Source organism: Chlorocebus sabaeus, chromosome 20 (genome assembly GCF_047675955.1).
Source record: "Chlorocebus sabaeus isolate Y175 chromosome 20, mChlSab1.0.hap1, whole genome shotgun sequence".
In the NCBI taxonomy this organism is placed as follows: domain Eukaryota; kingdom Metazoa; phylum Chordata; class Mammalia; order Primates; family Cercopithecidae; genus Chlorocebus; species Chlorocebus sabaeus.
Window position 1 is genome coordinate 67,653,347 of NC_132923.1, and position 16,263 is coordinate 67,669,609.

Consider the following 16,263-nt stretch of genomic DNA (forward strand, 5'->3'; position numbering starts at 1 on the left):
CACCCATCAACTCGTCAGCACCCATCAGCTCGTCATTTACATCAGGTATAACTCCCAATGCAATCCTTCCCCCCTCCCCCCTCCCCATGATAGGCCCCGGTGTGTGATGTTCCCCTTCCCGAGTCCAAGTGATCTCATTGTTCAGTTCCCACCTATGAGTGAGAACATGTGGTGTTTGGTTTTCCATTCTTGCGATAGTTTGCTAAGAATGATGGTTTCCAGCTGCATCCATGTCCCTACAAAGGACACAAACTCATCCTTTTTTATGGCTGCATAATATTCCATGGTGTATATGTGCCACACTTTCTTAATCCAGTCTGTCACTGATGGACATTTGGGTTGATTCCAAGTCTTTGCTATTGTGAATAGTGCCACAATAAACATACGTGTGCATGTGTCTTTATAGCAGCATGACTTATAATCCTTTGAGTATATCCCCAGTAATGGGATGGCTGGGTCAAATACTATTTCTAGTTCTAGATCCTTGAGGAATCGCCATACTGTTTTCCATAATGGTTGAACTAGTTTACAATCCCAACAACAGTGTAAAAGTGTTCCTATTTCTCCACATCCTCTCCAGCACCTGTTGTTTCCTGACTTTTTAATGATCGCAATTCTAACTGGTGTGAGATGGTATCTCATTGTGGTTTTGATTTGCATTTCTCTGATGGCCAGTGATGATGAGCATTTTTTCATGTGTCTGTTGGCTGTATGAATGTCTTCTTTTGAGAACTGTCTGTTCATATCCTTTGCCCACTTTTTGATGGGGTTGTGTGTTTTTTTCTTGTAAATTTGTTTGAGTTCTTTGTAGGTTCTGAATATTAGCCCTTTGTCAGATAAGTAGATTGGAAAAATTTTCTCCCATTCTGTAGGTTGCCTGTTCACTCTGATGGTAGTTTCTTTTGCTGTGCAGAAGCTCTTTAGTTTAATGAGATCCCATTTGTCAATTTTGGCTTTTGCTGCCGTTGCTTTTGGTGTTTTAGACATGAAGTCTTTGCCCATGCCTATGTCCTGAATGGTACTACCTAGGTTTTCTTCTAGGATTTTTATGGTATTAGGTCTAACATTTAAGTCTCTAATCCATCTTGAATTAATTTTCGTATAAGGAGTAAGGAAAGGATCCAGTTTCAGCTTTCTACTTATGGCTAGCCAATTTTCCCAGCACCATTTATTAAATAGGGAATCCTTTCCCCATTTCTTGATTCTCTCCGGTTTGTCAAAGATCAGATGGCTGTACATGGAAACTGAACAACCTGCTCCTGAATGACTACTGGGTACATAACGAAATGAAGGCAGAAATAAAGATGTTCTTTGAAACCATGAGAACAAAGATACAACATACCAGAATCTCTGGGACACATTTAAAGCAGTGTGTAGAGGGAAATTTATAGCACTAAATGCCCACAAGAGAAAGCAGGAAAGATCTAAAATTGACACTCTAACATCACAATTAAGAGAACTAGAGAAGCAAGAGCAAACACATTCAAAAGCTAGCAGAAGGCAAGAAATAACTGAGATCAGAGCAGAACTGAAGGAGATAGAGACACAAAAAACCCTCCAAAAAATCAATGAATCCAGGAGTTGGTTTTTTGAAAAGATCAACAAAATTGACAGACCGCTAGCAAGACTAATAAAGAAGAAAAGAGAGAAGAATCAAATAGACACAATAAAAAATGATAAAGGGGTATCACCACCAACCCCACAGAAATACAAACTACCTTCAGAGAATACTATAAACACCTCTACGCAAATAAACTAGAAAATCTAGAAGAAATGGATAATTTCCTGGACACTTACACTCTTCCAAGACTAAACCAGGAAGAAGTTGAATCCCTGAATAGACCAATAGCAGGCTCTGAAATTGAGGCAATAATTAATAGCCTACCAATCAAAAAAAGTCCAGGACCAGATGGATTCACAGCTGAATTCTACCAGAGGTACAAGGAGGAGCTGGTACCATTCCTTCTGAAACTATTCCAATCAATAGAAAAAGAGGGAATCCTCCCTAACTCATTTTATGAGGCCAACAACATCCTGATACCAAAGCCTGGAGGGACACAACAAAAAAAGATAATTTTAGACCAATATCCCTGATGAACATCGATGCAAAAATCCTCAATAAAATACTGGTAAACCAGATTCAGCAGCACATCAAAAAGCTTATCCACCATGATCAAGTGGGCTTCATCCCTGGGATGCAAGGCTGGTTCAACATTCGCAAATCAGTAAACATAATCCAGCATATAAACAGAACCAAAGACAAGAACCACATGATTATCTCAATAGATGCAGAAAAGGCCTTTGACAAAATTCAACAGCCCTTCATGCTAAAAACACTCAATAAATTCGGTATTGATGGAACGTACCTCAAAATAATAAGAGCTATTTATGACAAACCCACAGCCAATATCATACTGAATGGGCAAAAACTGGAAAAATTCCCTTTGAAAACTGGCACAAGACAGGATGCCCTCTCTCACCACTCCTATTCAACATAGTGTTGGAAGTTCTGGCTAGGGCAATCAGGCAAGAGAGAGAAATCAAGGGTATTCAGTTGGGAAAAGAAGAAGTCAAATTGTCCCTGTTTGCAGATGACATGATTGTATATTTAGAAAACCCCATTGTCTCAGCCCAAAGTCTCCTTAAGCTGATAAGCAACTTCAGCAAAGTCTCAGGATACAAAATTAATGTGTAAAAATCACAAACATTCTTATACACCAGTAACAGACAAACAGAGAGCCAAATCATGAATGAACTTCCATTCTCAATTGCTTCAAAGAGAATAAAATACCTAGGAATCCAACTTACAAGGGATGTAAAGGACCTCTTCAAGGAGAACTACAAACCACTGCTCAGTGAAATAAAAGAGGACACAAACAAATGGAAGAACATACCATGCTCATGGATAGGAAGAATCAATATTGTGAAAATGGCCATACTGCCCAACGTAATTTATAGATTCAATGCCATCCCCATCAAGCTACCAATGAGTTTCTTCACAGAATTGGAAAAAACTGCTTTAAAGTTCATATGGAACCAAAAAAGAGCCCGCATCTCCAAGACAATCCTAAGTCAAAAGAACAAAGCTGGAGGCATCACACTACCTGACTTCAAACTATACTACAAGGCTACAGTAACCAAAACAGCATGGTACTGGTACCAAAACAGAGAGATAGACCAATGGAACAGAACAGAGTCCTCAGAAGCTTTGTGTTTTAAACTTAAAAACCTCTCAAATGAGCTGCCCCTGCTCAACCTTCCCTGCTATCAACATGCCTCGATTATTACACAGACAATTTTATTACCTAGGTATTAAGCCTAGTACCCATTCATTATTTTTCCTGATCCTCTCCCTCCTTCCCCATCCACCCTTTGAAAGGCCCCAGTGTGTGTTGTTCACCTCTAAGTGTCCATGTGTTCTCATCAGTTAGCTTCTACTTTCAAGTGAGCACTGTAGTATTTGATTTTCTGTTCCTGTGTTAGTTTGCTAAGGATAATGGCCTCCAGCTCCATCCATGTCCCTGCAAAAAACATTATCTTATTCTTTTTTATGGCTGCATAGTATTCCATGGTGCATATGTACCACATTTTCTTTAGCCTATCACTGATGGACATGTAGATTGATTTACCTATGTAACAAATCTGAACTTGTACCCCTGAACTTAAAAGTTTTAAGAAAGTGCCTTGATTACCAAGGATGGCCCACAGGACCAGACTGCATTCTGAAGCAGGAGTCCCCCCTTCTGGCCATCTGCTGCATGAGCTAGGTGGATAGCTTTGTTAGGACTATTTCTACATAGAGCATCCAGTCCAGTCCTCACAAGTCCTTCAATATTATGCTCTGCTCCACGTCTTTGTACAGCCTTCTACTCCCTCCATGCCTGTTTGTTGAGGATCTTATGGCAGAGGAAACTTTAACAATTGCACACTTTTTATTTCTACTGGAACTCACCCCTACCAGGCAAGTAGGATAGAATCCTTTAAAACGTTTTGGTGTCCTATCTTTTGGCTTTCTCCTTTCGACACTAAATTACAGCCACTTCAAATATGCTTTATTTATTTTTCTTTTTGAAATATCTTGGGTGCATTGTAATTTATTAGTAATGATTATGGGCTTCAGAAAGAGACAGACCTGTGTTATTAATCCTGCTGCATATTACTGGTTTTGTAAACTTGAGTTCTTTAGGTGACTCTTTAAACCTCTGTTTTCTCATCTTTACAATGAGAATCATAGTATCTGATTCATAGTTTATACAGGATGATTGAGATCTTGTGTAGTAAGCATAATGTACCATGTCTGGCATATACAGTGAGTACTTTATAATTGACAGTAATTATTGTCCAAGGAAGCCCACTCCTCACTGAATAGTAATTATATAATACCAGCTGATGGATAGGATTGAGTGAATGGCCTCCATCCAATTTTAGGTAGGATCTATTTAATTTTTTTCTGTTGAGGATTTCACTTCCAGTCCTTTGAAAGGATATAAGGAGTTATCTTCTATGGCACTCTCATTATTCAGTTTTTTCCCCATATGTCCTCCTTGCCATCATTTCCACACAGAATTATAGCAAAGTAGGAAGCTTTGTGGTCAATACCATTTCTCTTAAAAAATGATTATACTTATTGTAAAACCAGTTTCTGAACTATTTGGTCACTAATACGAAAGCTTTTGAGTTACAGCTTTACATTAAAAATAGAGTTTAAGAAAATAAAATAAAATAAACATTGTATACAATGTTCTTTAATTGAAGATATTTAGTTAACTTGTCATTCTGTGAGGAGGTTTCTTGGAACTACTCAGTCGTCTCAGGAGACAGATAACTAGAATATTCTCCTGCTGCCACTGCATAGGAAGAGAATGACTGATGGCTCCCTGGGGCTGTACATTGATACTCTGCAATGCCAGAAATAGGATGCAGAGGGGACAATGACATGGTGAATATCCTTATATCAGAGTCATACTATTTTCTCCTGTGCTATGGAAAGAGAGCAGAAAGAATGTCTTATATCTGGGTCTCCAGGTAATACTATTGCCAGTTGCTGCAACCTAAGTTTATCCCAGAATTCCACACTAGTGAACCCATGCAATCTTTTATTCATTCTGCAAATATTTACTGAGTGCCAGCTGATTGTCAAGGATATAGTGACAAACAAAGCAAACAAAATCCCTACCTTCAAGGATGTTATATCTTTGAAGACAGATAAAATAAGAAATAGAGTTGCTAGAACTTTCATAACAGGGAACATTGACTTTATCAGGGGAGTTGGGGCTAGGACTTTAATTCTCTACTCCTTTGATTTTTATTTTCTCTCTGCCCTCTTACTCACATCTTCCCCAACAAAGGAATGGCTGACTGGATAGTGCAGTGCAGTGGGGTCAAGCAGCGCATGCTCAACCTCCCTGGTTCTCTCTTTTGAATAGAAAACCTCCAGGGAGGGTTTACCATGATCATCTCTTCTCTGATTGGTTAGTTCAGCACAGACTCTCTGGCCCTGCTGGGAGAAAGCCAGAAATGGTGAAGGGTTGGTTCAATTCAGGCATCAGCATCAGAGCTAAACCATATTTTCTAATCATTTTTATGGAACTAAAATTGAGCTGATATTTCTATATTCCTCCATCCAGCCTTATTTTGCAATAGATTCTCAACTCAGAGGAAAAAATAAATGTTATTTATCAATATCCCTTAAAGCCCTTCATCTTGATGCCTTTGTCAGATATCAAACAAGTAGTTACAAAAAACTTGCATTTAAGAATCAAATTAACCCACTGACAAATAGAGAAATTGAGAACGTGGGCTTAAACTGAGGAGGCCTTGAAATATAGCAGGGAATTAGTCAATTTAACCATGTGGGGCCTTGCCCTTGGTGACTGAGGATGGTGACACTTGGGAGATTGTAAACTGGGACTGTGCAGATCTTTGTGACTGACTTGGATTTTATTTAAGAAGGCACAACTAAAGGATCACATGATAGAGGAAAGAGAGTCATTCTACCTGAACAGCACCTTAAGATAGGCAGAGCTTTGATACACAGGCTTTTTGACATCTTGGTGGGCAGAACAATTTTTTCCCTGCATTTACTGAATTTCTCAGTAAAGATTATAGACTGAACTTTTACATTCTAAAGGCGGCTAAGTGCATTGAGGATCACTGAACACTGATGTGTTTGTGTCAGGTTTAGGGAAGGAATGCAGGTTCAAGAGCTCCAAATTCTGTTCTTTATGTGGTTTTTATCATGGTACAGGGCTAACTGGGAAATATATCCTATCTAAATTCTAGGATTCATTTAGATTGTCCTTAAGCTCCTGAGTCATCATCCCTTTTCCAAGTCATCTCAGGTTAGCTCTCTGATTTGTTGGTTCCATAAGCCTTGACTGTGGCTTTAAATTGGAGACTTAAACTGCGGTATTGACCACAGAAGTGTGTTAATTTCTGTTAAGTGACAATTAGTTAATATCTTGAAAGGAATGGCAGCTCTTGGATTGATGTGGAGAAACAATGCCATGAATTTTTTGCAAACCCATGAGCTGAGAAGAAATGTATTCAGAATATTCAGTCTTTAGAAGTTAAGCTTGTCAAGCAAATCAAAGAAGGACAAATTATCATAAAATATTTTTATTTCTTATTTCTGAGAATTAGAACAGTAACAGTAGAAAAAATAAAAATTTAAAACAATCTAAATGTATTAAAAGCATGATAGTTGTATTATCTCTGAGTCGGTAAGGATGATGAAATGTAAAGAATGGAAAAAGACAGTTGGGGTTTTAGAAAGAAGACTGGGGTTGCTTCTCTGAAGGGAGTCTGGGAAGGTAAGACATTAAGTGGAAAATGGCAGCCATCTTAGTGCTCACTGGGCCCAGGGAGCTCAGGGTTCAGAAGCACCAATAGCATTTACAGTGCAGGAAGCTGCATGTGATTTCTCAGCATAAACAAAAGTGGAGAAGGCAGGTTTCAAGTGTCAGGGACTTTAGTAGCAAGAGGCAGTGGCAATGACTGCTATGGCACAAGACAAAAATGCCTACTCATAAGAAAAGAGTCGAGTCTATACTACTAGACAAAACATACAATATAACCCCTCCCCCCCCCCACTCTTAAGTGCTAGGAATTTAGAGTAAAATGCAAATAGATTTTGCATATGCCAGGTGGGAAAGAAAGGCATGTCTAATAAGATCTAATGACTGAAACTGCCACTTATGTACAGTTCCAATGTCTTTGAAAGAGGGCAGGAATGTCTCAAATGCTATTTTCTGAGAGTCGCAGGAGTGCATCCTTCCCCCAACTTTCCCTCTCTAAATGGCAAACACAGTGCTACAATTGAGCTTATGGGAGATTTTTCTTTAGTTTAATTTTTATAGGCTGCAGCCTTCTTATAACTGACATGAACTGCATGCAACCTGGGCAATCTCAAAGCCAATATTTCCCTGTATGTCTCCTCTTTCCCTCAGTTACTGAATATCTGCTCTTATTTCCATTAACAATTACATGGACCTGGATAATACAGAGTACTGGATTTTGGGAACCATATTTCTATAGAGGCTAGATTTGACTTGTGTTTTTAAATTTTATAAGGTGAGGTTGATGCTACAACAGTTCTTGTATCAAAATATTAGAAAAATCACGGCCTCTGAGAGGTTTTAGTCTGGATTATTTCCACTGTGAACAGGTGTCAGAAACTATACTATTTAGCAGAAGATAGCCCAGGTGGCTGTCTATCCAATTCCAACTCCACACAGTCCTCAAACTGGGGATGCCTGTGTGTTAAGACTGAGCAGAATAAGAAAGTGACTGATCATGACTAAGTGTATTTTGCACTTTGTTAGGTCTTAATACTTAAAGAAAAAGAGATGTAATTATTGGACTTCCTTTGTTACTCATGTTCTTCATAATAGATGATTTCTATTCAAATTTACATTTTTTAAGGATTATTCCTAGACAACATGGCTAGATAAAAATCAGGCTGTAAAATTCAATAAAGAATGTATGCTCTACTCAGGATTCAGAAGGAATTCCAAGTTAATTCAATTCTGATCCATTTCAGGGTCTTCTAGAGGGCAAAGCTACCCTGCCCACCAGTTGCCTGGAAGAATCACAAAGGATCAGTGGTCTATATGGTGAAGTGACTTCATGAAGGTAATAGCATGACCATCCTTACCTCCCACTAATGAACTGGGCACACCAATAGTTGACCATAGAACTAATGGATAATCTTATTAAGAGAATAAAAATCTGGTGGCCAGATTTTTATCTGGTGGATATGCACTTATTTCACATTCCCAATTTTTCAAAGTCAGAGTGGAGAGCAGAGATAATTTCCACTCAACTCCCTTCAAAGGAAAGCTTTAGAAGAATGCCTCCTAGTCTCTCCCCAGCCCCAAGGAAGGAAGAGTGACTTCTCTGACTCATCAGTTAGGGAGAAAACATTCAGCTCAGACTTTTTGTTTTGCCTCTTAAGGCCTCCAATTTGGGAAATTAGTTCAAATTCAAGGAAAGTAGAGGTCTGTCTGGCTGCAAATTTATAATCATATTATTTAGTCAATTTTGATTTCTTTCTGTTTGTCCTCTATGCCTTATTTCTCAACTGAATCCAAATTTAAGAGGTCAAGATAGGGTTTTTTTGTTTGTTTGTTTTTGAGACAGAGTCCCGCTCTGTTGCCCAGGCTGGAGTAGAGTGGCACCATCTTAGCTTACTGCAACCTCTGCTTCCCAAGTTTAAGTGATTCTCCTGCCTCAGCCTTCCAACCAAGTAGCTGGGATTACAGGCATGTGCCACCATGCCCAGCTAATTTTTGTATTTTTAGTAGAGACAGAGTTTCACCATGTTGACCAGACTGGTCTCAAACTCCTGACCTCAATTGATCCACCCACCTCGGCCTCCCAAAGTGCTGGCAGGGTTATTATTCCACTAAAACTGTAACTAGGACAAGACTAAAAAATTGATCTTCCTAATGAAACGTTCAAAGATTTGAACAAATATCAGTTGACTGGGCAAAGAAATAGGTTGTTGGTGGTGGAAGTAGGAATTGTCTAGGCTAAGAGGATAGCATTGCAAAGGCATAGCACAGAGAACATATAATACAATCATGAGTCACCTAAGGACAGGAATATGTTCTGAGAAATGCATCATTGGGCAATTTAGTCCTTGTGCAAACATAGACTGTACTTACACAAACCTACATGGTATTGCCAACTATACACCTATGCTATATAGTATCGCCTATTGCTCCTAGATTACAAACCTGTATAGCATGTTACTGTACTGGATACTGTAGGTAGTTGCAATGTAATTGGAAGTATTTGTGTATCTAAACATAGAAAAGGTACAGTAAAATTGTGGTACAAAAGATTTTAAAAATGGTACACTTGTATAGGGCACATACATGAATGGAGCTTGCAGGACTGGAAATCTCTCTGTGTAAGTCAGTGAGTGAATTGTAGGAGAATGTGAAGGCCTAGGACACTACTTACTATATACTACTGCGGACTTTGTAAACAGTGTATACTTTAGACTTTGCTAAATTTATTTAAATTGTTTTTCTTTCTTCAGTAAATTAACCTTAGCTTACTGTAATTTTTCACTTTATAAACCTTTTAATTTTTCAAACTTCTTAACTCTTTTGTATAACACTAAGCTTAAAATACAGTGAATGACTGTACAAAATAATTTTTCTTTATATTCTTATTCTATAAGATGTTTCGTATGTTAAAATATTTTTATTTATTTTTTAAACTTAAAAAAAAACCTAAGGCACAAACACACACATTTGTTTCGGCCTATGTAATGTCAGGATCATCAATACCACTGCCTTCCACCTCCATATCTTATCCCACTGGAAGGTTGTCAGGAACAATAACACACATGGAGTCGTCATCTCCTATGATAATAATACCTTCTTCTGGAATACCTCCTGAAGGACCTGCCTTAGGCTGTTTTGCAGTTAACTATTTTTTTTTTTTTTAAGTAGAAGGATCATAGTAAAATAATGATCAAGAGTATAGTACAGTAAATACATAAATGAGTAACATTGTCATTTATTATCATTACCCAGTATTATATACTGAAGATAATTGTGTGTCCCATGTGCTATACTTTTATATGATTGACAGTGCAGTAAATTCGTTTACACTAGCATCACCACAAAAACATGAGTAATGCATTACTCCATAACAATGGGATGGCTATGGTGCCGTTAGGTGATAGGAATTTTTCAGCTCCATTTTAATCTTATGGGACCACCATCATATATATGGTCTTTCATTGACTGAAACATCATTGTGAGCCACACAACTATGTATTTAATGTTGTAGTTAAATATATATTTAACTATATATTTCTGTATATAATTAAATATACACAACTGTATATTTAATGAACTGAATATGGTTGGAGCACAAAAGGTGGAGTGTGAGTGGCTTTTAATGAAATTGGAACTGTGTACAGGAGAAACACAGTATTCTACGCAGTTATGGATTTAAGACTTTTGTCCAAAGGCAGGTTTGCCAGATTAAGCAAATAAAAATATTAAGATTACCAGTTTAATTTGAATTTGAGATAAAAAAAAATTGTTTTTAGTACAAGTATGTGTCATATAACACTTGCAATATATAGGGCATACTTATACTGGAAAAGTATTCATTGTTTATTTGAAATTCAAATTTAACTGGGTGCCCTGTATTTTATCTTGCAACATTTCCTGTATTTTATCTTCACAACATTTCATAAGGGAAATGGTAAAACAGTGAAGGCTTGAAAATGTTGAAATAATATAATGAGAAATTAGAGAGAAAGAAAACTAGTCATGCAGCAAAAGGCAGATATCTCTTTCCAAGTGTTCAAGTTTCTTAAGGAGCCCGTATTCAATATGGTCTCATCATAAAACCAATAATAATAAAAACCTGCAATATTTTGCAACACATGATACTACTGTAAATACAGCCCAATGAAGATAAATTATAGTCTCAATAATACAGCAAACAAGGCTGACGTATAACAAAAAATAGGAATTTGGATTATCTCTCTTGGCATTCATGTTCTGCAGAGAAAAAGGCAATGCACAAAAGTGACTGACAACAATTTCACTTGCAAAACGGAGCACACTTATTTGGCCTCCTTTGAAATCTAACTTCCACACCTCCCCAGTCTTCTACAAAACCTATGTTTATTTTATTGTGCCTGACTTTTCAGAATGCCATGACTTCTGCTGAGTTCATAGTCATCTCTGACTCCTAGCAAGGTGTTTCAAGTGGACTGACACTGCAATTACTAAAACACGATCCATCAGGGGAAAACCAGCATCCCGTGCCACCTGCAAAAGAAATGGGCACGTTGCCAGTGAGCAGAAACTGTTCTCCTTATTTAATATGCATTTTCTCAACACTCAACACAAATGCTTATTTTTAATTATGACTCCATGTGTTTCCTAAATATCTCTTTGCTCCTTTGCTGAAACCTTTTCCCTGGGACTTCTCTTCTCACATAGCAATTGTTAGAGTTCTGATTGCAACTCTCTAGGACTCAGTAATGGTCAAAACGGAATGAGTTGTTCTCACCTACTGATCGGTCAATTTATGGGCTTGCAACTGTGTGAGTACACGTATCACTAAGAAACCAGGCACTCCACAGGAGTTCAATAATCATGAGTGGTCTGGACAATGTTAAAATGAAAGAGAAAAGGCCAAGGATAAAGTTTGAAACAGCGTTTGACTTTTACTGTCCCTCCACAGAACAAGAAATGTGGCTCCAGCACAAACAGGTATTTTAAAACACCTTTCTACCCAAAATTTTTAACCTGTGCTATTGCCAATGTTCAATCTGTCCATTCAGTCCTAGACTCAATATTACAAAAATGAAACTGAGGTATAGGAAATCTGACCTGAGTAAGTGGCTACAATCACTACCTTTTAGGCCGAGGCAAGACCTTACTAAGTGAAATAGCCTTCAGTAAACCAATACTATTCTGGCTAATGTTTGATGAATGCTTACCAAGTGCCAAAACTGTTATCAGTACTTTAATTATAACTATTTAATATTCGTAATAATCCTACAAGGTAGGTACTACTATTTTTACTGTTTTACAAATGAGATAACTGAAATATAGAGAGCCATTGTCATATGGCTTGAGAGTAGCAGACTGAATATTCAACCCAGGCAATTTTACTCCAAAACTGCACTTTTAGCTACTATACTACTCTTATTCTGGGAGTGAAGCACCGTTTAATAGTGGAGAAAATTGTGTGGCCTACAAAATATGAATGTAGAATAGTGTGGGTTGCTTTGCCTTGGTAAGATGTTCAAGTCTAGCAGTTTTCTCAATTTCATGTTGCTGTTTCATGATTCTAGGTAACTTTACAAGGATTCATACTACATAAAGAATAGTATATGTGATTGTAAACAATACTCGCTCAAAGCAATCATCAGCTCTGTGCTTTGATTTAATTTATTTCCATTCATTTTCTTATTGAACACTCATGCATGGAGTGCCTATTGGATGAAGTGCACAACTTTGATTATCAAGACATTGTTTCGGATCAGAAGAAGTGCACAACATATAAGAATATATGGCTATGCAAGAAAACAATTATGATAGCAATCACATTGGCAATGAAAGCTATCCAGTTGTTTGCTAACCTTTAATGCTCCATAGAATATGTAACTCCGTGTCCCTCAAATTTCCATCCCTGCTCTTTCACCCACCTGGCCACTTAACTGTTCAGCCTCCTTTTAAACATCTCCAAAGATTCCTAGAAATAGCCAGTGTGTGGTTCTTACAGTACATAAACTGATCTATCAGCTGCAGGGACTTTATTGTAGACACATTGATAAAGCAAGCCATAGGAGGAGAGGAATAACATTGTCCTGTTTTTATAAAATTGCTGGTGGGAACTTCACTGCGGTTACTATTGATGTTGGTCCTAAGCCACTCTGCTTTTCTGTGCCAGAGTAGGGTAGGAAAATTGCCCCTGCTTTGGTCTTAGTTGAGTTTAAGCAATATGGTGTCTGAAACAGAGCCATCGATGTCCAGGGTCTCACAGACTTTCAGAAAAAGTCTCCAGCCATGACTTTCACTCTTCTCTCTACAAAGCCAACATCCTATTCAAGGAATTAGGCAGGGAAATATGCTCCATTGTTTTCCATTTCTGCTTGTCTCTCAAGAGCTTGAAACAACCAGTGAAACAAAAACACAGCATTTCCTTCTCCTTTAGCCAAAAAACTAAAAGTCTCATCCAAAATATGCAAATTGTGTCCATCAACCCACTAATAACGCACGGAGCCTGACTTAGGTACAACATCCTGCTACACATAGAACATGGTAAGTGCTATAATGGAGAAATGAACAGTGGTTGACTCTGGAAGTCATAGAAAGCTTTCTTGAGGTAGTAACTCATAGGCTCAATCTTCAAAAATGAGCAAGAGTTCATTGTTCAACAACGAGACCTTATGGCATGTTGGACAAAGGGAACCAGAAATGCAGAAGGTTGCGTGTATGAAGGAGCTTGGAGTTCTCGGGTGATTGTGGAAAGCATACTATGCTTGGGGCACAAGTTGTGTGACAATGTGTGTATGCGGGAAGCAGCTTGGGAAAGTGCGACTAGAGGGAAAGAATGAGACCAAATTCAGAGTGACAACTATTTTGAGATATTTTCAGCCAAAACTTTTCCAAGTGGCTCTTGGTAAAGCTAAATTTCCATCTATCTTTATTCCTAACATACTCTTTAATTCTGTTTAGGCAAGAGGAGGAGAAAGATTGAAAGGAATGTACACTGCAGATGCACAATAAATGCCAACATATTTAATTGATGAGGAACGAGAGGGGCAAACTGAATAACGCAATACAGCCTGGGAACTTTTGTCTTTAGCAGAGTCTTTTCACAGTTTTAAACATGGTGATCTTATCACCTGCCTTAGTCAAGTTTTGGTGTTCATTACTTATTTTTATTTAGACTGAAATAGCGGCCTATGATCCCACAACAAATACACAGTTGAGACTGAGATTACTATTTGTGAAATTTTTGTCATCCACTAATCTGATTTACATTAGGAGAGCTTATTCCTAAACCCTCCATGCTTTTAGCCCCATCTCTTATTTTTCCCAGCAAGTGAGTAGGAAAAGCAAGTAGAGCCTTCAGTCCGTGATTTTGTATCAAGTAGAGCTCACTTAGTCCAATAGTCCTAAATGTGAAGGATTCGTTTCTTTCTGCCCTCTTTTCCTCAGGCCAGTATGTTGCTGATGAAGAGTAAGGGAGTTCTGGCCAGGCGCGGTGGCTCAGGCCTGTAATCCCAGCACTTTGGGAGGCCGAGGCGGGCGGATCACGAGCTCAGGAGATGGAGACCATCCTGGCTGACACGGTGAAACCCCGTTTCTACTAAAAATACAAAAAAAAAAAAAAAAAAAAAAAAAAAAAAAAAAATAGCTGGGCGTGGTGGCAGGCGCCTGTATTCCCGCTACTCAGGAGGCCAAGACAGGAGTATGGTGTAAGCCCAGGAGGCGAAGCTTACAGTGAGCAGAGATCGCGCCACTGCACTCCAGCCTGGGCGACAGAATAAGGGAGTTCTCTGAAAATTTAAATCTCCCTCTGTTTGTTTACTCAGAGATCTAAACTAGAGTGAGGGAACAATTAGGAATTCCATGGTTACCACACATGTGAGCCATGTCCTCCATGCTGTTAGCTTCTCATATTTTTATCTCTTTCTGCCTAGCTCTCTTGTCTGTCTCTGGATTGTTTCAAATCATAAGAGAAAAGGAATATCAATTATTGCCTCTTGCAAAGTAAATACTCCTCTATTTAACTAACGGAATGAACCAATGATGTCATTTAACAATTTGTTTGCTGGTGATCTCTGCTGCTCAAATCTCATTTACGTACACATTTACTCATTTGATCTTCACAATCATCCCATGGAATTGGCAAGGCAAAGGCATTATTGACATTTTACAGGTAAGATTGTTCCTCAAATGATGGAGTAGCTCTCTCAGCCTGTTTAGCTCTCTGGAACTCTGTGAAGTCCTGGATTCACAGTGCCACAATAATAATACAGCAGTAGAATTCTAACATTGGAATGATGGGCACATTGGCATGAAAAAGGGTGGCCTTATATCTTTGCTCTGGCCCTTTCTCCTTTGATTCTTTGGTCAATTACTTCAGCTGTTTGGGCACAAGTCTCCTACTCTGTAACATCGAGATAACAATCACTCTCTCTCAGAGTTGTGTACGTTAAATAAGAACACATAGAAACAGCACTACTCCTCTAACATCATTATTGTCTAGTAACAGTGGTCGATGGGAAGTACAGTCTGTACATGAAGGGAAACAGAGATTCAGATACTTATTCTGATGCCTTGCCATGGCCCTCAAATTCAGATTCCTAGAAACAAATTTTTACTTACACCCATATGTGCTTGCATTTCAAGGATTTGTTAGGTCTGATCAGCTGCTATTAATGACAAAATGCTGCTTGAGCTTGGTTACTTTACAGTCTCTCTTTATAGCTTTGTAAGGTTAGGAAAAAATCCCTGAAATATCCTTGTGGGGCCATATTTATAAATTGTCACAGGTGTTGCTGGACCACTGTGAGCACTCAAATTTATTTTTATAGTCATGTTCACTTTCATGTAACTTTGGGTCTTTCATCTGGTCAATTAATGACTGCAGTAAAATAATGTGGAAAATCACCTAACACCACTCTTCCAATAAAATAATTTGTTGCTGGTTAATGTAACAGCAACATTGCTTTAGAAAATATCTAGCAAATGTATTGAACATACATACCACACCTTCTTCCCAAGAAGGGCTTTTGTTGTTCATTGTCATGTTAATGAAACGGTTAAGTTAAAACAGGGGGTCAGATTTATTTTTTCTTTTCTGTGTATAGAAATAGTCATGTAATTTGCCCCTCTGTCATCAGAAGTAAATGCATCAAGGGAATCAATGGTAAACACTTTCCAGTGTTATCTTCAGTTTCGTTCTTGCTTGCTGTCTGAAAGAAGCTGTTGCTGGGGGAGGTGTATACCTTCAAGACTGTTCGTACTTTTGACACTTCGGGTAACTTCAAGAACAGGAGCTTTGAAAATCTAAATTACTCATCTCTATTCTGTATGATTATTGCTGTCATTCAGTTGAATGAAATTAAACTTGCCACTTGCATCATCACACAGAACCAAATTACAGAACACGTTTTTTAAAAATGTTGTTTCATTTAATTAAAGAGTAAATAGAATTCTGCTTTGCTTCAATTGTTTGATATAAAATATACATTGAATAAAA

The 16,263-nt window shown here is 38.1% G+C and overlaps 1 long non-coding RNA gene across 1 annotated transcript in view; it reads left to right on the top strand.

Annotated features, from left to right (window-relative positions):
• The first annotated feature begins 14,630 nt into the window (after positions 1-14,630).
• Positions 14,631-16,263, top strand: part of LOC140709372 (uncharacterized) — a 34,107-nt gene continuing 32,474 nt past the window's right edge. The window contains exon 1 of the long non-coding RNA XR_012089882.1: positions 14,631-14,937. This is a non-coding gene — a long non-coding RNA (uncharacterized lncRNA). The remainder of the gene's footprint in view (positions 14,938-16,263) is intronic.